At 39.8% G+C, this 15,254-nt stretch overlaps 1 long non-coding RNA gene across 1 annotated transcript in view; it reads right to left on the reverse strand.

Annotated features, from left to right (window-relative positions):
- Positions 1-670: 670 nt before the first annotated feature.
- LOC133247169 (uncharacterized) overlaps positions 671-15,254 on the reverse strand; it is a 41,535-nt gene continuing 26,951 nt past the window's right edge. The window contains exon 3 of the long non-coding RNA XR_009736288.1: positions 671-1,483. This is a non-coding gene — a long non-coding RNA (uncharacterized LOC133247169). The remainder of the gene's footprint in view (positions 1,484-15,254) is intronic.

A 15,254-nucleotide genomic window follows, 5' to 3' on the forward strand; every position in this document is an offset into this window, starting at 1 on the left:
TAGATCATCTGATTATTTTTTTTCATCTGATAGACTATTTTGTCATCATGCAATTGTTTTGTACTTTCCATGTAAATTTGTGTTTCTGGTTTTACTAGACCAAGATATTACCAAATGAGACATATGTGCTGAGTAGAAATTGTAAACATGTGTTTAATATTTAATTATAGTATTTCTCAATCTAGGGTCCACAGACTCTTTGGGATCCACAGAAACATTCTCAACAATCTGCAGGGCCTCAGGTCTGAGAAATTTTGGTTAATGCACTGTCATTAAGAGCTCAGACCATCAGAGTCAATCTCAGATTGCAGCTCTCCCCCTTACCAACTGTGGATCCTTGGGGAAGTTTCCTTTCTTCTCTGAATCTCAGTTTTCTCATCCGTAAAATGACAATGTAAAATGCTCATATCCTCTTAGGTTGAATTAATCAAGATAAATACTTCATTTACCCATAAAATCAATAAGTCAAAAATGCTATTTCAGAACAACAGAGACTTATTATTTGTGTTCTGTGTATAATTAAGTCAAAGTAGTGCACACTGCTTCAGAAATATCTGTACTATTTTTGTTAGCCTTCAGGACCAAATTTTTGGTGTACATTTAAAGAATAAGAAACTTTATATTGCTAAAAATTAATCAGTCTGATAGCTAGCATAAAATTGTGGTTTTCTAATAGAAAATATATTCATTTTATAAGTGCAGATAAGTTGAGGGTTAACTGTAATTGAAATGAGTTTTAACTATCAATACAGCTTTTCATTAAATCAGACTCCCCAGAATTCCAAATTGTGCTTTTTCTACTGATAGGAAATTGTCTTAGCATAAAATATGGAGCTTGTGGGAGAGGAAAACATCAGTAATCACTAACAAAATCATTTCAATGTTTTGTGGGACAAAGGGAATATTTTGGCCCTGTGGTAAGCACTGTATAATTATAATTTAGACTTACATTTCTTATTGCAGAAATGCTGGAAACAAGCAACAAATAGATTTCCTAGCAATATCCAAATCAAAGCTACTCTTATTTAGACCAATTGGTGCATAATTAATGATACTTTAATATGCAGCAAGGTTGAGGATGTTGAGAGGAAAACATGAGACACACTGAATCTTTGGGATTTCCCTCACATCCTCTGTATTATTCAGGTTAGACTACCTACCAAAACAGACTATCCCTAAATCTCAATGTCCTAACACAATAGAGGTTTATTTCTCACTCACGTTCCATCTAACCTAGGAAATGGTAGACTTCTAGGACATAGATTCCTGTCAGGCAGCTTTAGCATTTTCTAAGGTCTTAGAGTCTTCCACAGAACTTTTGCAGGCAGACAGCAGACGTAAGAAAAAATATCGAGAGTATCTCATCCAAGGGTTTGGGACCCACCTCAGATAGTATGCCTGCGTACATGCTAAGTCGCCTCAGTCGTGCCCAACTCTGCGACCCGAGGACTGTAGCCCACCAGGTTCCTCTGTCCATGGGATTCTGCAGGAAAGAATACTGGCGTGGGTTGCCGTGTACTCCTCCAGGGGATCTTCCTGACCCAGGGATCGAACCCCATCTAGTACATCTCCTGTACTGGCAGACAGGCTCTTTACTGCTGGCACTACATGGAAAGCCCTTGGATAGTATCAGTTCAGTTCAGTCGCTCAGTCGTGTCCGACTCTTTGCGACTCCATGAATCGCAGCACGCCAGGCCTCCCTGTCCATCACCAACTCCTGAAGTTCACTGAGACTCAGGTCCGTCGAGTTAGTGATGCCATCCAGTCATCTCATCCTCTGTCATCCCCTTCTCCTCCTGCCCCCAATCCCTCCCAGCATCAGAGTCTTTTCCAATGAGTCAACTCTTCACATGAGGTGGCCAAAGTACTGGAGTTTCAGCTTTAGCATCATTCCTTCCAAAGAAATCCCAGGGCTGATCTCCTTCAGAATGGACTGGTTGGATCTCCTTGCAGTCTATGGGACTTTCAAGAGTCTTCTCCAACACCACAGTTCAAAAGCATCAATTCTTTGGCACTCAGCCTTCTTCACAGTCCAACTCTCACATCCATACATGACCACTGGATAAACCATAGCCTTGACTAGACGGACCTTTGTTGGCAAAGTAATGTCTCTGCTTTTGAATATGCTATCTAGGTTGGTCATAACTTTCCTTCCAAGGAGTAAGCGTCTTTTAATTTCATGGCTGCAGTCACCATCTGCAGTGATTTTGGAGCCCCCCAAAATAAAATCTGACACTGTTTCCACTGTTTCCCCATCTATTTCCCATGAAGTGGTGGGACCGGATGCCATGATCTTCATTTTCTGAATGTTGAGCTTTAAGCCAACTTTTTCACTCTCCTCTTTCACTTTCATCAATGGCACCCCACTCCAGTACTCCTGCCTGGAGAATCCCATGGATGGAGGAGCCTGGTGGGCTGCAGTCCATGGGGTCGCTAGGAGTCGGACACGACTGAGTGACTTCACTTTCACTTTTCACTTTCATGCATTGGAGGAGGAAATGGCAACCCACTCCAGTGTTCTTGCCTGGAGAATCCCAGGGACGGGGGAGCCTGGTGGGTTGCCATCTATGGGGTTGCACAGAGTCGGACACGACTGAAGCGACTTAGCAACAGCAACAGAGGCTTTTGAGTTCCTCTTCACTTTCTGCCATAAGGGTGGTGTCATCTGCATATCTGAGGTTACTGATATTTCTCCCAGCAATCTTGATTCCAGCTTGTGCTTCCTCCAGTCCAGCATTTCTCATGATGTATCCTGCATATAAGTTAGATAAGCAGGGTGACAATATACAGCCTTGACATACTCCTTTTCCTATTTGGAACCAGTCTGCTGTTCCATGTCCAGTTCTAACTGTTGCTTCCTGACCTGCATACAGATTTCTCAAGAGAATAGTATACATCATTCAAAAAAAAGATGAGAACATTGATATTAGTCCCAACTGGATGGGCTCTGCTAATCCTCTATAGAAATTCAGGATTTGGTTTAAATTCAAAAATTCTTATTGATTTTTGTTTCTTTTACAGATGTTTCTGTTACATTCAGAAACTTTTTATTTAATCATAATTGATATTAATTCATTCATTTCTAACTCTGTGAGATTCTAAACAGCCTTGTATACATATGGACTTAATTCTATTGTAAAGAGATTACATCTGTTACAACAAGATCAGTTAAGTAATTGCCAGCTGGTTAAATATGAATGATTTAAAAATCTAATTTCCTAAAAAGAATCCACAAAGATTAAGTACAATTTTCCATAATACTCAAGTAAACAAGCATCAAAGCTCAAGGTTAATAATAAAAATGACAATCATAAAAGTAAAATCTCATAAGAGATCTTCTTGCAAATAAATTACTATATTTATGACAGAAATTTGACATATTATATTTGACATAAATATGACATACTATGTTTAAGACATAAATCTTATGATGACAGGATCTAACAAGAAAGGAACAATACCCAAACCTTGCTAAGTTAAAGGTGTTTGAAGTATAGATATTCTTCATCATCTATTGTACTACTATTTACCAGATGTTAAAGCCTGGCCCATTGATTTGCATTTGCAAAATATTTGTATCAAGAACTTTAAGTTTAACTTTAATTCTCTCAATATTCTAGTCACTCAAGTTTGGAGGTGCCATTTACATTTATTTTAATTAATGTACATTAAAAATGTTAGAGATATAGATTTTTTTAAATCTCCACTCCTAAAAATATGTTTACTCTGAGAAAAACTGGGCAAACGCTGTGGGTTAAAAATGGTGATATTTGTTTATCAGCAGATGTAGATTTGTTGTGGTGGTTCAGTTCCTAAGTCGTGTCAGACCATTTGTGACCCCATGGACTGCAGCACGCCAGGCTTCACTGTCCTTCAGTGTCTCCTGGAGTTCACTCAAACTCATGTCCATTGAGATGGTGATGATATCCAACCATCTAATCCTCTGTCACCCCCTTCTCCTCCTTCCCTCAATCTTTTCCAGCATCAGAGTCTTTGAGTCAGGTGGCCAAAGTATTGGAGCATCAGCTTCAACATCAGTCCATACAATGAATAGTTAGGGTTGATTTCCTTTAGGATTGACTGGTTTGATCTCCTTGAAGTCCAAATGACTCTCAAGAGTCTTTTCCAGCACCACATTTTGAAAGCATCAATTCTTTGGCACTCAGCATTTTTTATGGGCCAGCTTTCACATCCACACATGACTACTGGGAAAACCATAGCTTTGACTTTACAGACCATTGTCAACAAAGTGATGTCTCTGCTTTTTAATATGCTGTCTAGGTTTGTCATAGCTTTCCTTCCAAGGAGCAAGCGTCTTTTAATTTCATGGCTATAGTCACTGTCCAAAGTGATTTTGGAGCCCCCAAAAGTAAAATCTGTAACTGCTTCCACTTTCCCTCCTTCTATTTGGCTTCCCTTGTGGCTCAGTTGGTAAAGAATCAACCTGCAATGTGGGAGACCTGGATTTGATCCCTGGGTTTGGAAGATCCCCGGGAGAAGGGAATGGCTACCAGCTCCAGTATTCTGGTCTGGAGAATTCCATGGACTGTATAGTCCATGGGTCACAAAGAGATAAACATGAATGAGCAACTTTCATTATTTACCATGAAGTGATGGGACTGGATGCCATGATCTTAGTTTTTTTAGTGTTAAGTTTTAAGCTAGTTTCACTCTCCTCTTTCACCCACATCAAGGGGCTCTTTACTTCCTTTTCACTTTCTGCAATTAGAGTGGTATCATTTGCATATCTGAGGTTGTTGATATTTCACCCAGCCATCTTGATTCCAGATGGTAGTTCATCCAGCCTCTCATTTTTCATAATGTAATCTGCATAAAAGTTAAATAAGCAGGGTGACAATATACAGACAGACTCCTTTCCCAATTTTGAACAATCTGTTGTTCCCATGTTCAGTTCTAACTGTTGCTTTTCCAGATTTCTCAGGAGACAGGTAAGGTGGTCTGGTATTCCCATCTCTTTAAGCATTTTCCACAGTTTGTTGTCATCCACGTGGTCAAAGGCTTTAGCATGGTCAATAAAGCAGAAGCAGATTTTTTTTTTTCTGGAATTCCCTTGCTTTCTCTATGATCCAAAAAATGTTGCCAATTTGATCTCTGGGTCCTCTGCCTACACATGGTCCTGCAAGAGTTAGCTTATAGCTTCACTGATTTATGCAAACCCCTTTATCATGACAAAGCTGGGATCCAAGAAGGGGAGATGTAAGATATCTGGGGCTGAATTTCCAACTCTCAGCTTTCCCACAGTGAAATAACTCATGACCACGTGACTCACTGTATGCTTTGGATCGTGTGGTCCATGACCCACTGTTTGTTTGGGTAAAGCATTTACTCATCCAAATACTAGGTGGACTACAATACTTTTACCTACATATTTTCAAACTTTAAAAAATGCAATAATTTTATCATGTCCATAAAACTGTGGAAAACCAAACTTTATACTCACATCAAAGGTGATCATATTTATTTTACTTTAAATATCAATACATGTGAGTCTACTTAGTAATCGAAGTTCTACAGCACTTAACAATATTTTTGTATTTACATTTTACTCTCTAACTCAAAACCTTTTCATTTCTGATTTGATTCTAGTCCAAGCTCTTCATGGCAAATGGATGGGGAAACAATGAAAACAGTGACAGACTTTATTTTCTTGGGCTCCAAAATCACTACAGATGGTTACTGCAGCCATGAAATTAAAAGACACTCCTTGGAAGAAAAGTTATGACCAACCTAGACAGCATATTAAAAAGCAGAAATATTACTTTGCTGACAAAGGCCCGTCTAGTCAAAGCTATGGTTTTTCCAGTAGTCATGTATGGATGTGAGAGTTGGACTATAAAGAAAGCTGAATCCCAAAGAATTGGTGCTTTTGAACTGTGGTGTCAGAGAAGACTCTTGAGAGTCCCTTGCACTTCAAGGAGAACAACCAGTCAATCCTAAAGGAAATCAGTCCTGAATATTCATTGGAAGGACTGATGCTAAAGCTGAAACTCCAATACTTTGGTCACCTGACATGAAGAACTGACTCATTCGAAAAGACCCTGATGCTGGGAAAGATTGAAGGCAGGAGGAGAAAGGGATGACAGAGGTCAAGATGGTTGGATGGCATCACCGACTCAAAGGACATGAGTTTGAGCAAACTCTGGGAGTTGGTGATGGACAGGGAGGCCTGGCATCACAAAGAGTCAGACGTGACTGAGCAACTGAATTGACTGACTGACAAGCTCTTCTAATACTATGAGTTTAGTCTTTAGTAAGGTATTGATTTTTCAGATACCACTCTAATGGGAGAAGTTGAATAGGAAGTAAAGAGCCTTTTGATGAAGGTGAAAAAGCTGGCTTGAATATCAACATTCAAAAAACTAAAATCATGGCATCCAGTCCCATCATTTCATGGCAAATAGAAGTAGGAAAGGTGGAAGCAGTGACAGATTTTATTTTCTTGGGCTCCAAAATCACTTCAGATAGTGACTTCATCAATGAAATTAAAAGACACTTGCTCCTTGGAAGCAAAGCTATGACAAACCTAGACAGCATATTAAAAAGCAGAGACATCACTTTACCAGCAAAGGTCCAGATAGTCAAAGCTATGGTTTCCCCAGTAATTATGTATGGATGTGAGAGTTGGACTATAAAGAAGGCTGAGCACCAAACAATTGATGCTTTTGAATTGTGGTTCTGGAGAAGACTCTTGGGAATCCCTTGGACTTCAAGGAGATCAAGCCAGTCAATCCTAAAAGAAATCAACCCCAAATATTCATTGGATGGACTGATGCTGAAGCTGAAGCTCCAATACTTTGACCACCTGAAGAGCTAACTCGTTGGAAAAGACCCTGATGCTGAGAAAGACTGAAGGCAAAAGGAGAAAGAGGAGGCAAAGGATAAGATGGTTAGATAGCATCATCCACTCAATGGACATGAATTTGAGCAAACTCTGGGAGATAGGGAAAGGCAGAAAAGCCTGGTATGCTGCAGTCCACAGGGTTGCAAAGTGTTGGACTTGACTTAGGAACTGAACAACAACTATTTTTCTGAGGTTTAAATTCCTTGCCTATAAAATAGGGATAAACCTTTCATTTTAACAAGGTTTTGTAAAAAACTTAAATAAGATGAGTGGTAAACTCTTTGTAAACACTATGGGCAAAGCTCAAGAGTGTCTTGCTTTTTCTTTTTTATCCATGGTCTTGAAGTTTTTTTGTCATTTTGATTTTTGACTTTTTATGTGGGTTTTTTTGTTTGTTTGTTTTTTGCCTTATCAATTCACTCACCCATTAACTCAGTTGGCAAATCAGATATGTTCTCCAAAAACACTTACTAAATATCTACTATGTAACAGTACCATGCTACATATCATGGATATCAAGGTAAGCTTGATCCTTACCCTTACAAGATGGAGTTTATTCTGGCAGAGGGTGGAGTGTGATGAGTGCTAAGACAGTGGAAGCAGAGGCATCTCCTGTACTTAGGGCTTCTTGGAAGAGGCAATGTATAAGGAGAGATCTTAAGGCTATGGAGGAATTATCTCAGAAAAAAAAAATGTCAGGCAAAACAAAATACTGTGTATTAGCAGAGAAGTATGAGAACCAGTCTTAAAGAAACTAGAAGTCCAGGGAACCACTTGGAGATGTAGTAAGAGATAAGGAAGGGGACCTAAAGAGAGGCGAGGTCATGGAGGGCCTTGTAAGTTAGGTTGAATAATTTTTAGTCTATTTGGATTGCAATGTTGTTGTTCTTCAGTCACCCAGTCATGTCCAACTCTTTGTGACACTATGGACAGCAGCACGCCAGGCCTCCCTATGCCTCACCATCTCTCGAAGTTTGCCCAAGTTTATGTCCATTGCATCAGTGATGCCAGCCAACAGTCTTATCCTCTGACACCCTCTTTTCCTTCTGCCCTCAATCTTTCCCAGCATCAGGGACTTTTCCAATGAGTTGGCTGTATGCATCAAGTGACCAAAATACTGGAGCTTCAGCTTCAGCATCAGTCCTTACAATGAATATTCAGGGTTGATCTCCCTTAAGATTGACTGGTCTTATCTTCTTGATGTCCATCCAAGGAGTGGAATAGGAAAATCAAAGCATTTTTCCAGTTCCTCTTCTGTCTCTGACCTGCATATCTTGGGTCATAATTTAGCTTTCTCTGGTAGTTCAGACAGTAAAGAACCTGCCTGCAATGCAGGAGACCTAGTTTCGATCTCTGGGTCAGGAAGATCCCTTGGAGAAGGGAATAGCAACCCACTTCAGTATTCTTGCCTAGAGAATCCCACGGACAGAGGAGCCTGTTGGGCTACAGTCCACAGGGTCACAAAGAGTCGGCACACTGAGTGACTAACACTTTTGCTTTTGCTTTAGCATAAAGTCCTCTGTGAGTTTTCTCAGGATACAGTCATGTGTCTGTTGTCACTGCCATAGCATTCAAAAAACTAAGATCATGGCATCCGATCCCATCACATCATGGCAAATAGATGGGGAAACAATGAGAACAGTGACAGACTTTATTTTCTTCGGCTCTAAAAATCACTGCAGATGGTGACTTCAGCCATGAAATTAAAAGACTCTTGGTCCTAGGAAGAAAATCTATGACAAACTTAGACAGCATATTTAAAAGCAGAGACATCACTTTGCTGACAAATGTCCATATAGTCCAAGCTATAAATTTGAGCAAGCTCCAGGAGTTGGTGATGGCCAGGGAAGCCTGGCATGTGGCAGTCCATGGGGTAGCAGATCGGACGCAACTGAGCGACTGAACTGAACCGATTTATTCTGCACACTTAAACATTATATCCTGTTGGGTACAGTTTTCCTTCCTGATTCACGTTATTGGCCTCTTATCACAGCAGATACCATTTTCACATTGACCCTGGGGCTATCTGAAACTTAATGCTTTTACTTGAAGCTTCTGGACCATTCCACCTATCAGTCTCTTTTCTTAGCAGCCCAGGAACATCCATTTCTCCTTTCTTCAAGGTAATTAATAAAGTATAATGGGGAGTATAACCCTTCAGGAAACTACACTACCACACACACAGAGGTACATGCACACATATTTAACAAAATTTCAATTTCCTGTGATTTTATAGATAAATTCCATATAATTTTAAGTGGCTTAAAAGGCACTAATATTAGGTTGCTGCAAAAGTAATTGAAGTTTTTGCATTGTTGAACTTTGCCATTTGATACTAGAATACATGCTTAAGTGAATGTGGTTATGTTATTTTAATGTATATTTCTTGCTTTATTTTTTTTCCAAATCACTTATTTCTTGATGTTTATTTTATGTTTATTTTAAACTAGGGAAATGACGTTAGATAAAAAGCATATTTGAGCGATTTTCTTATTTGAGTTCAAAATGGGTCATAAAGCAGTGGAGGCAACTGGCAACATCAGCAACGCATTTGGCCCAGGAACTGCTAATGAACATACAGTGCAGTGGTCGTTCAAGAAGTTTTGCAAAGGAGATGAGAGCCTTGGAGATGAAGAGCATAGTGGCATGAAAAAGCTGGATAAGTGGGTGCCACATGAGCTGACCACAAATAAAATAACTCATTGTTTTGAAGTGTTGTCTTCTCTTACTCTACACAACAACAATGAGCCATTTCTTTATTGGGTTGTGATTTTGATGAAAAGTGTATTTTATATGACAACCAGTGATGACCAGGGTCAGTGGTTGGACTGAGAAGAAGCTCCAAGGCATTTCCCAGAGCCAAAGTTAGTCACTCAATTGTGTATGACTCTTTGTGTCTCCATGGACGATAGCCCACCAGGATCTTCTGTCCATGGGATTCTCCAGGCAAGAATACTGGAGGGGTTGCCATTTACTCCTCCAAGGCAATCTTCCCAACCCAAGGATCTAACCCAGGTCCCCTGCATTGCAGGCAGATTCTTTATCATCTGAGCCACCAGGAAAGCCCAAACTTGCACCAAATAAAGGTCATGATCACTGTTTGGTGGCCTGCTGCTGGTCTGATCCACTACAGCTTTCTGAATCCTGACAAAATAATTACATTTGAGAAGTATGCTCAGCAAATCAATGAGATGCATAGAAAATTGCAATGCCTGCAGCCGGTACTGGTCAACAGAAAGGGCCAAATTCTTCTCCACAACAACACCCTACAGTAAGTTGCACAACCAAAAGGTGAAGCAATTGGGCTAGGAAATTCCTAGCAACCCATATTCACTCATTCACATGACCTCTCACCAACGGACTACCGCTCCTTCAGGCATTTCAACAACTTTTGGCAGCGAAAAGTCTTCCACAATCAGCAGGATTCAGAAAGTACTTTCCAAGAGTTTGCTGAATCCTGAGGCATGGATTTTTATGCTACAGGAATAAACAGACTTATTTGTTGTTGGCAAAAATGTGTTGCTTTTACAACTCCTATTTGTTTAATAAAGATGCATTTGAGCCTAGTTATATTTTATGTCTTTTTTTTTTTTTTGGAGGCTAATTGCTTTACAATATTGCATTGGTTTTGCCATACATCAACATGAATCCACCACGGGTGTACACGTGTTCCCAATCCTGAACCCCCCTCCCACCTCCCTCCCCAGTTATGATGATTTAAAACTCATGGTCCAAAACTGCAATTACATTTGCACTGACCTAATACGATCTTACAAATCCTGGCCACATCTTCACTCGACAATTAGTAACAACCTCTGTGTTACAGCGAGTACACAGGGGGAAAGTACAACAAGGCTCAAGTGTGTTCCAGACAGAGATTACAACACACGAAAATGGCCAGAGGTGAAGATGAGAAAAGCATAGGCCTATCCGAGTCTCTGAAAAAATTACAGCCATTTTTATAAGCTTTTTCTTCTGTCTGGAACACTCTGGCACCTTATTTCCTGCTCAACCTGTCTGTCCCTGCATTTCTAGCTTAAAAATCATCTCGTTCAAGCAGACTTCTCTGGCTTACCTCCTTCCCCAACTTTTTTCATGAATTATCAAGTGCTTCCATACTCCCACAGCCCTTTTCTTGTAATTGATTATTTTAATTTATTCTTATTAAACTATAAATTCATGACAACAAGAATCTTGCTCCTGTGATATTCCAAGTAGCCAACAGAATGCCTGACATATAGCTGATAACTAAAAAATACATATATTGAATGAATGAATGAAAGAACTATCTGTTTAGTGCCAATTATGAATTAAGCATTTTACCAACTGCTTTATCTACACTCTTACTTAAGCTCCCCAGTATTGTTGCCATTTTACACATGAGGAAACTGAGTCTTAGAATAAGAAAGTGAAAGTTGCTCAATCATGTCCGACTCTCTCCAGGCCAGAATACTGGAATGGATAGCCATTCCGTTCTCCAGGGGATCTTCTCAACCCAGGGATCGAACCCAGGTTTCCCACATTGCAGGTGGATTCTTATTAGAATAAGAGACTTGTTTCAGATCATACAGCTAGTAAGCAACAGAGTAAGGACTGAAAGCAAGGACTATCTTACTCAAGAAACTGAACTTTCATCCACTCAATTATAACAGTTTTCCCCTTATTTCCTGTTATGTGTGCTTTGTGCTTCAGTCGCTTAGTTGTGTCCAACTCTTTGAGACACCATGGACTATAGCCTGCCAGGCTCCTCAATCCATGGAATTTTCAAGGCAAAAATCCTGGAGTGGGTAGCCATTCCCTTCTCCAGCGGATCTTCCGGACCAAGGGATCAAACCTGCATCACTTGCGTCTCCTGCATCAGCAAGCAGATTCTTTACCACTAGTGCTACCTATTAAGCTTCTCGGTTCTTTTTCTTAATAAGAGCACAGGTTACAGCTAAGTTTAGAGTTAAAAGAGTTATGCTCCTTTTCTCTTAATAAATCTGTTTTGACTGCATATCAATGGTATTATTGTTTTTAAATGTTTTTTAACCTATGTTCCATTTCCAAAGAGAAATCTGAAGTGGGTTGCGTTCTTTCCTTGGCATGCTTTTCTGATTGTTATCTTTCTAACTGGAACTGATTAAGCATATTTTTGTGAAACAGAGCAATATTGCCTGCAAATCCCAAATCTCTTAGATCTAGATCTGGCACAAAAATCCTGATCAAATTGCCAAAAGTAAAACTGCAGCAAGTTCAGTTAAATATTCACAGGATTATTTATTTTAAATTGATTTAAAAGTGTACTGCAATAAGTCACTTAAATGTTGCTTTCTAATAATATTTGTGGAGAAACGAGTCAACTTTGGGGTTATCATAACAATCACGAAAGTATTTGGTTACCATTCAGTTATATACACCATAACTAAAATCCCTAGGATAGATTTAATTTAGTTTTTACAGTAACCATCTTTACTCTGCTCTACATAGGTATTTTGATTTTCATAGAAATTTAAGAATTTTGTTACATATGTTAATTACAACTTGATTATAATTGTTTGGTCTATCTAATTACCACAAATGCACTTACAGTGTGAAGGCTCAAATTTGTTTTGCTTCTATAGAGTCTAATAGAGTGCTACTACACGTAGCATTGTTTGACTCAATGGGCACTGCCCATGAAGTAAGTAACAAACAATACAGAGCAAAAGTTAGTCACTTTTCTATTATTGCTTACCTAATTCTGAAAAGAAGAAATGTGTATGTTTAAGAAAACTGTGTTTTTTGAGTTAAACTTTTAATTCAAATATTGATTGTGGTCTAAGTGTCATTCAAAACAGTATTGTTCAATGACAAAATAAAGGTTTAGTTCAGTTCTTAGTGCATCTGATCTCTTAAATTATAAATTACAAAGGAGGCATCTACTTAACTGAGTTTCTGCCTCTTCTGTACTTGTTTATACAGAGTGACTCCTGTTTGTTTTCAGTGTTTTTTCATCACAGAGAACATACGTCAAAAAGCACGGTCTTGATAATGTTGTCTGTGATTGTGGTTTCAGTCTGTCTGCCCTCTGATGCCCTCTCTCAGTGCCTACCATCTTACTTGGGTTTCTCTTACCTTAGACGTGGGGTATCTCTTCTGACTTTATTTTTCTGGGCTCCAAAATCACTGCAGATGGTGATTGCAGCCATGAAATTAAAAGACGTTTACTCCTTGGAAGGAAAGTTATGACCAACCTAGATAGCATATTCAAAAGCAGAGACATTACTTTGCCAACAAAGGTCCATCTAGTCAAGGCTATGGTTTTCTCAGTGGTCATGTATCGATGTGAGAGTTGGACTGTGAAGAAAGCTAAACACCAAAGAATTGATGCTTTTGAACTGTGGTGTTGGAGAAGACTCTTGAGAGTCCCTTGGACTGCAAGGAGATCCAATCAGTCTATTTTAAAGGAGATCAGTCCTGGGTGTCCTTTGGAAGGACTGATGCTAAAGCTGAAATTCCAATACTTTGGCCACCAGATGTGAAGAGATGACTCATTTGAGAAGACCCTGATGCTGGGAAAGATTGAGGGCAGGAGGAGAAGGGGATGACAGAGGATGAGATGGTTGGATGGCATCACCAACTCAATGGACATGAGTTTGGGTGGACTCCAGAAGTTGGTGATGGATAGGGAGGCCAGGCGTGCTGCAATTCATGGGGTTGCAAAGAGTCAGACGCTACTGAGTGACTGAACTGAACTGAACTGATAATGTTGAGGAAAATGTTTTTGAGGAAAGAGGTGAGGAATATCTTTAAAATCACTGATCTTTTGTCTAGGTTAGTAGCCTAAGACTTTTGTTAAGCAGGCTGGATACCCTGGGTCTAGAATAGCCATTAAGTGTACTCCAATTTGGAAAATGACTGTCAGTTATGACAGTGAATGAATAAGGGGTAGGGGGCATTTGGCATTATTTAACACCATTAATATTATATACTTTGGGAGGGCGGTGCTAATGCACTCAACTTTTCTTGAGTCTCAGGAAGTCTAAAATGGAGTTTGAGATGTTGAAGGTTTGGGGGTTTGTTTGTTTAGGTTTTTAAATTTGTTTTTGCAGGTGAGGAGAATAAAATTTCTTTATAGCTCTCTAATATGGACAAGACAAGAGAATCAGCAAAGGTTGAGAATGGTTGAAGAATTAAGTGCCTGTCTATACAACAGGTAAAACTGGAATACAGAGTCTAGGAGAAAGAGCTTCCTAAAATTGAGTCAGGGTGGGACTCAGTATTAAAATTTTATGAAATACAAACATCATAGATAAAAGGAAACAGTATCCCACTAGCAAACCCCAAGCCACCTCTTTGAAGGCCTTTTGTCATAGACGTAAGGACCAGAATGTGTGTGTGTGCTCAGTCGTGTCCAGCTCTTCACGACCCCATGGACTGTAGCCTGAAAGGCTTCTCAGTCCATGGGATTTTCCAGGCAAGAATAGTGGAGTGGTTGCCTTCCCAGCATCTTCATGACCCAGGAATTTAACCCATGTCTCCTTCACTGGCAAGTGGATTCTTCACCACTGAGCCACCTGGGAAGCCCCAAGGACCAGAATAGGAGGCTCCAAATCCCAAAACTTTATAAGCATAAATCAGACACACTTCTATTTTTAAAATCCATCCAGCAGCTCTCAACCACATTCAGATTAAAAATCTAAATTCTTTTCTGTATTCTATAAGGTCCTTTATGATCTAACTCCTCCTGTCTCTAAACAGCATCTCTCCATCCTTTAACATGCTCCAACATCATCTGTTAACTTTCAAACTCCCATATTCATCAGGCTTGTTCCACCCATGGAGACCCTGCAGGAGTTCTTTCTTTTCTTCTATCTTCCCCCAGATAGTCATATTGGCAATTCCTCCCTATAGATCAGGTCTTCATTTAAATATCACCTCCTAAAAGAATTCACTCACTTGCCTTTTCAGTTCAGTTCAGTCTCAGTCGTGTCCGACTTTTTGCAACCCCATGAACCACAGCATGCCTGGCCTCCCTATCCATCACCAACTCCCAGAGTTCACCCAAACTCATGTCCATTGAGTTGGTGATGCCATCCAACCATCTCATCCTTTGTCGTCCCCTTCTCTGCTTGCCCTCAATCTTTCCCAGCATCATGGTGTTTTCAAATTAGTCAGCTCTTTGCATCAGGTGGCCAATGTATTGGAATTTCAGCTTCAACATCAGTCCCTCCAATGAACACCCAGGACTGATTTCTTTTAGGATGGACTGGTTGGATCTCCTTGCAATCCAAGGGACTCTCAAGAGTCTTCTCCAACACCACAGTTCAAAAGCATCAGTTCTTCGGCACTCAGCTTTCTTTATGGTCCAACTCTCATATCCATACATGACTACTGGAAAAACCATAGCCTTGACTAGACAGACCTTAGT

Source organism: Bos javanicus, chromosome 5, assembly GCF_032452875.1.
Source record: "Bos javanicus breed banteng chromosome 5, ARS-OSU_banteng_1.0, whole genome shotgun sequence".
In the NCBI taxonomy this organism is placed as follows: Eukaryota; Metazoa; Chordata; class Mammalia; order Artiodactyla; family Bovidae; genus Bos; species Bos javanicus.